This window comes from Oncorhynchus mykiss, chromosome 6 (genome assembly GCF_013265735.2).
Source record: "Oncorhynchus mykiss isolate Arlee chromosome 6, USDA_OmykA_1.1, whole genome shotgun sequence".
NCBI classification, from domain to species: Eukaryota; Metazoa; Chordata; class Actinopteri; order Salmoniformes; family Salmonidae; genus Oncorhynchus; species Oncorhynchus mykiss.
The window spans coordinates 49,483,542-49,490,638 of record NC_048570.1 but is presented as its reverse complement, the minus strand read 5'-3'; positions in this window follow the sequence as shown (position 1 = coordinate 49,490,638).

Below are 7,097 nucleotides of genomic sequence, written 5' to 3'. Positions count from 1 at the left end.
TCCGCTTGCGACAGGGGATACACGTGACTCCTGGGAAGTGCAGCGTCAACCAGGAGATCTATTGCACAATCCCCCCGTCGATGGGGTGGTAATTGAGTCGCCTTCTTTTTACAGAAGGTGAGAGCCAAATCGGCCTGTTTCTGGGGGAATGCGCACTGTGGAGACCTGGTCTGGACTTTCCACCTTAGTAGCACCAACGGAAACCCCTAAACACCTACCTGAGCACTCTCTCGACCACCCCATGAGAGCCCTCTGTGGCCAAGAAACAGTGGGGTTATGACAAGCTAACCAGGGTAGGCCCAGCACCACGGAATACGCAGGAGATTCAATAAGAAAAAGACTCATCTTTTCCCTGTGACCCCCCTGCGTTACCATACTCAAAGGAGCAGTTGCCTCCCTGATAAACCCTGACCCTAATGGTCGACTATCTAAGGCATGAACGGGGAAAGGCATATGCACAGGAACAATGGGGATCCCTAAACTATGAGCTAATCCTTTATTAAGGAAATTCCCAGCCGCGCCTGAATCTACTAGCACCTTATGCTGGGAACGCGGGGAAAATTCAGAAAAAGTAACAGAGACAAACATATGTGCAACAGAGGGCTCTGGATGAGAATGGTGCCTACTCACCTGGGGTGACGCCAGATTGCCCTGTCTGCTACCTCGATTCCCAGAGGAACCAACCCGGCACCGACCAGCAGTGTGACCTCTGCGGCCACATATGGTGCACGAGAGAGAACCCCCTCCGGTCTCCCTGCGCTCCGCACCACCCAGCTACATGGGTATCGGAGAGGGTGTGCGGGAGGATGGAACAACCAGACCCCGATCTGGACGTCCGCGAGTAGCCAGCAGGTTGTCCAGCCGGATGGACAGGTCCACCAGCTGGTCGAAGGTGAGGGTGGTGTCTCTGCAGACCAGCTCCCGACGGAGGTCCTCACGTAGACTACAGCGGTAATGGTCGATCAGGGCCCTGTTGCTCCATCCAGCGCCGGCAGCCAGGGTCCTAAACTCCAGCGCAAACTTCTGTGCGCTCCTCATCTCCTGCCTCAGATGGTAGAGGCGCTCACCCGCCGCTCTGCCCTCGGGTGGGTGGTCGAATACTGTCCGGAAACAGCAGGTGAACTCCTCAAAATCGTCCAATGCCTCATCTCCCCCTCCACACACAGCGCTGGCCCACTCCAGGGCTTTCCCGGTGAGGGACGAGACGAGGGCAAAACTCTTCTCACGGTCCGATGGAGCTGGGTGGACCGTGGCCAGGTACATGCTTCGTTTTAGGAGGAAACCCTGGCATCCGGCAGAATCTCCGTCGTATCCCTGTGGTATGGATAGATGGATCCTGCTAGGTTCAGGTGGGAAAGGGGTGTTCAGGGTAGACCCCGGTTGTCCTGGTAGAGGCACTGGAAAAACTCCCTGTGTCTCCCAGCGGTCCATGTTCTGGACAACGCGATCCATGGCTGCGCTCAGTTTGGAAATCATCGCCGCATGTTCCATGACGCGCTCCTCCACCTCCACGGCTGGGGTACCTTCTCCTGCTGACTTCATTTTGGTCAGAGATTCTATCACAGTCGTGTGTATAGGTGGCAGGGAAGTCAGGCACAGGATAATTAAAACTTGGTGGAATGGAGTAGTTTAATAACTTAAAACACATAACTCCAAAACCATGAAATACAATGAAACAAAGTGGGTACGAGGACCCGTCGCGCACCAAATACAAAACACGAATACTGAACATAAAACAATCTCTGACAAAGACATGAGGGAAAACAGACGGTTAAATACACAACAGGTAATGAATGGGATTGAAACCAGGTGTGTAGTAAGACAAGATAAAACCAATGAAAAATGGATCAATGATGGCAAAAAGACCGGTGACGTCGACCGCCAAGCACCGCCCGAACAAGGAGAGGCTTCGACTTCCGCAGACGTTGTGACACCCACAGGGTGGGCTTTTTCATACATGCAGGATTTTCTTTCCCAATGTACCTCTAAATGTATTCTGCTCAACCAGTATCTCCGTCTCAGACAGATGACAACAAATCCCCAGCCGTGATGCTATCCTGACTGAAGCAGTAGGGTATGTGTCAACACAAATATTGATAATATCTCTCTGACTGGAATAAGGTTCTCATTGGCAAGGCTTTTCTTCGTCAAAGGGAGACATCCATACAATGGTAAAAGAACACCCGGATCCCACTTTCTCTCACATTTGACACCATTCAGAGGTAAATCAGGCACTCCTGAGATAAACAGTTCATAGGATGCCTGCCCTGTGCCTGAGCAGAAAGATGAAACTGACTCTGAAAGCCCCACCAGCTCTACCCAGTACTGCTTTATCTGCTCTGTCGGAATGCGGGAGACACTGTCAAAGGAGATGAGGATATCAAAACACAATGCTACACTTCAAAGTGCTGCCGTGGGGCTTTCCTGAGCTGAACAAACTAGCTGTAAAACCTCTCGCTTTCACTGGCTTCTAGATCAGAGCGCTTGCATCATTGCTATTTTACAAGAGAATGAGAAATCGACTGAAGGGAAACAGTCAACCATGTTTCTTGTTTGAGAAATTTGACTTCATCTTGCCTCATTCTTAAAAAGTTAGGGATGAAAATTATCTATTACAATAATAAAAAGCTACAACAAACGAACGCACAATTCTGTATTTCATCACGTTCTACCTCTGTCAGACACACACACACAGACACACACACACACACACACACACAGAGAATAAGAGCAAAAAAGTGTGGTAATTCATCTACTGTCCTTAACACCATGACAGCTCCTGTCCTCTGAGGTCTGCTCAAACTCCTCCTCCCCCAGGTTTAATGGGACCAGCCATTATGACCCTCAGAGGTTTCCTCTGTGCTGTGGTTTCTGGTTTTATGTCATGCCACAAAAATCCTTCATGCTTAGCTCTGCATTGACCCACAGTGAAATCCTCCAATCCCTTACACTCATAACTACAATGACCTGTTACTCTGTTCATGTCTGTGATGAGCCTGATCTCATAGACTAGACGTAACATAGTAAATGTAAATCCGGGACACTCAAATTAGTATAATATGTTATGTTTGGTATGGTTATATAAGACAAATGGTTATTTAAGGCAAAAACGAAAGTAGGGTGGTTGGTCAGGGTGGAGGGGTGGGCATACAGTATAACACGGATGTCTAACGATCCAAAGGTTATGATTTTGAATCTCATCACAGACAACTTTAGCTAATTAGCAAACGTTCAACTACTTACTACTGTTTAGCTACTTTGTAACTACTTAGCATGTTAGCTAACCCTTCCCCTAACCCTTATAGCTAACCCTTCCCCTGACTCTAACCTTAACCTTTTAACCTAACTCCTAAACGTAACTCTAACCTTAACCCTAACCCCTAGCCTAACTACCTTTAACCAGGTAATTTGTTTTTGATGGAAGAGGGAGGTGCAGACATGGGATAGATGGTAGAAGAGCAATGATAGACGCTGCCATCGGTTTTCTGAAAAAAAGTGCCAGATTTTTATTTTTATTTTATTTCACCTTTATTTAACCAGGTAGGCTAGTTGAGAACAAGTTCTCATTTACAACTGCGACCTGGCCAAGATAAAGCATAGCAGTGTGAACAGACAACAACACAGAGTTACACATGGAGTAAACAATAAACAAGTCAATAACACAGTAGAAAAAAAAGAAAAAAAGAGTCTATATACATTGTGTGCAAAAGGCATGAGGAGGTAGGCGAATAATTACAACTTAGCAGATAAACACTGGAGTGATAAACGATCAGATGGTCATGTGCAGGTAGAGATACTGGTGTGCAAAAGAGCAGAAAAGTAAATAAATAAAAACAGTATGGGGATGAGGTAGGTCAATTGGGTGGGCTATATACCGATGGACTATGTACAGCTGCAGCGATCGGTTAGCTGCTCAGATAGCAGATGTTTAAAGTTGGTGAGGGAAATAAAAGTCTCCAACTTCATCGATTTTTGCAATTCGTTCCAGTCACAGGCAGCAGAGAACTACTAGGCGGCCAAATGAGGTGTTGGCTTTAGGGATGATCAGTGAGATACACCTGCTGGAGCGCGTGCTACGGGTGGGTATTGCCATCGTGACCAGTGAACTGAGATAAGACGGAGCTTTACCTAGCATGGACTTGTAGATGACCTGGAGCCAGTGGGTCTGGCGACGAATATGTAGCGAGGGCCAGCCGACTAGAGTATACAGGTCGCAGTGGTGGGTGGTATAAGGTGCTTTAGTAAAAAAACGGATGGCACTGTGATAAACTGCATCCAGTTTGCTGAGTAGATTATTGGAAGCTATTTTGTAGATGACATCGCCGAAGTCGAGGATCGGTAGGATAGTCAGTTTTACTAGGGTAAGTTTGGCGGCGTGAGTGAAGGAGGCTTTGTTGTGGAATAGAAAGCCGACTCTAGATTTTATTTTAGATTGGAGATGTTTGATATGAGTCTGGAAGGAGAGTTTACAATCTAGCCAGACACCTAGGTACTTATAGATGTCCACATATTCTAGGTCGGAACCATCCAGGGTGGTGATGCTAGTCGGGCGTGCGGGTGCAGGCAGAGAACGGTTGAAATGCATGCATTTGGTTTTACTAGCTTTTAAGAGCAGTTGGAGGCCACGGAAGGAGTGTTGTATGGCATCGAAGCTCGTTTGGAGGTTAGATAGCACAGTGTCCAAGGAAGGTCCAGAAGTATACAGAATGGTGTCGTCTGCATAGAGGTGGATCAGGGAATCGCCCGCAGTAAGAGCAACATCATTGATATATACAGAGAAAAGAGTCGGCCCGAGAATTGAGGCCGAGGTTGGAGTAGCCAGGAGGAAGGCATGGCCAGCCGTTGAGAAATGCTTGTTGAAGTTTTCGATTATCATAGATTTATCGGTGGTGACCGTGTTACCTAGCCTCAGTGCAGTGAGCAGCTGGGAGGAGGTGCTCTTGTTCTCCATGGACTTTACAGTGTCCCAGAATTTTTGGAGTTAGAGCTACAGGATGCAAATTTCTGCTTGAAAAAGCTAGCCTTTGCTTTCCTGACTGACTGCCTGTATTGGTTCCTGACTTCCCTGAACAGTTGCATATCGCGGGGACTATTCGATGCTATTGCAGTCCGCCACAGGATGTTTTTGTGCTGGTCGAGGGCAGTCAGGTCTGGAGTGAACCAAGGGCTATATCTGTTCTTAGTTCTGCATTTTTTGAAAGGAGCATGCTTATCTAAGATGGTGAGGAAGTTACTTTTAAAGAATGACCAGGCATCCTCAACTGACAGGATGAGGTCAATATCCTTCCAGGATACCCGGGCCAGGTCGATTAGAAAAGCCTGCTCGCAGAAGTGTTTTAGGGAGCGTTTGACAGTGTTGGGGGGTGGTCGTTTGACTGCGGACCAGTAGCGGATACAGGCAATGAGGCAGTCATCTCTGAGATCCTGATTGAAGACAGCGGAGGTGTATTTGGAGGGCCAGTTGGTCAGGATAACGTCTATGAGGGTGCCCTTGTTTACAGATGTAGGGTTGTACCTGGTGGGTTCCTTGATGATTTGTGTGAGATTGAGGGCATCTAGCTTAGATTGTAGGACTGCCGGGGTGTTAAGCATATCCCAGTTTAGGTCACCTAACAGAACAAACTCTGAAGCTAGATGGGGGTGGCGATCAATTCACAAATGGTGTCCAGGGCACAGCTGGGAGCTGAGGGGGGTCGGTAGCAGGCGGCAACAGTGAGAGACTTATTTCTGGAGAGACGGTTCGAACGGTTTGGGTATGGACCTGGAAAGTATGACATTACTTTGCAGGCTAACTCCTCCCCCTTTGGCAGTTCTATCTTGACGGAAAATGTTATAGTTGGGTATGGAAATCTCAGAATTTTTGGTGGCCTTCCTAAGCCAGGATTCAGACACGGCAAGGACATCAGGGTTGGCAGTGTGCTAAAGCAGTGAGTAAAACAAACTTAGGGAGAGAGAGAGCGAAGATTGAAACAGCAGGTCCGTGACAAGGCATCTCGTCCGGAGAACACACATTTCTCTTCATGTGATACATGATGTTTGGCTGTGCTGTGCGAAGTGTTATCTTATGGGTTTAGTGATTGTTCTGTGTGAAGCCGTATTCTGCATTGCATCATGGAATGTGATGTGAAATCCCTGGACCTATGGCTGTTGAAATACTCCACTGCACTCCTGCTGTGAGCAGGAGTGGGAGAGAAGTCATGCTTTTATTATACTCTTGTTCTGTCACTCCTTCTCCTGCCTCTCCATCTCAAAGGCTGCCAAATATTTTGAAGATTGGTTAAAGAGGTGGCTGTGTGTACACACACTCAGACTCCAACTCTATGTAGGTTTGTCTTATTCCAGAATACACCAATAATTGTGATCCACACAGTTCTATGGTTCTATGTTTTCCACTCTGTGATTAAAAGTAGTTCTCAGAGTAGAGCTATTTTGAATTGACCAAAGCCGTTCTCCCCCGATTGCTCAGTTTTGCTCAGAGTCTTGGTGGTTCCAAACTTCTTCCGTTTAAGAATGATGGAGGCCACTGTGTCCTTGGGGACCTTCAATATTGCAGAAATGTTTTGGTACCCTTCACCAGATCTGTGTCTTGACACAATCATGTCTCTGAGCTCTACTGACAATTCCTTCGACCTCATGGCTTGGTTTTTGCTCTGACATACACTGTCAACTGTTGGACCTTATATTTTCAACATATAGAAAACATCTCAGAGGGTTGATCTAGCTACAGATATTTAATTCTCCTCTATGTGTTTTCCCCTTGCTGCTAATAAGCTCTTACCAATCTAACTAAATTAATAGAGAACATCTGGTTATCTGACTGTCTATGCAGCAACTATTGTATTAGAGTCAAGCTCTGGTTATTTTACTTATTTTACTAGACAAGGCAGTTAATAACAAATTCTTATTTACAATGACAGCTTAGGAACAGTGGGTTAACCAACACAAAAACATCCTATGGCGTTCTGCATTAGCATCGAACATCCCCCGTGATATGCAGCTGTTCAGGGAAGCTAGAAACCAGGCAGTTAGAAAAGCCAAGGCTTTTAAAAAAAATACATATATTATTTTTTTACCCCTTTTTCGTGGTATCCAATTGT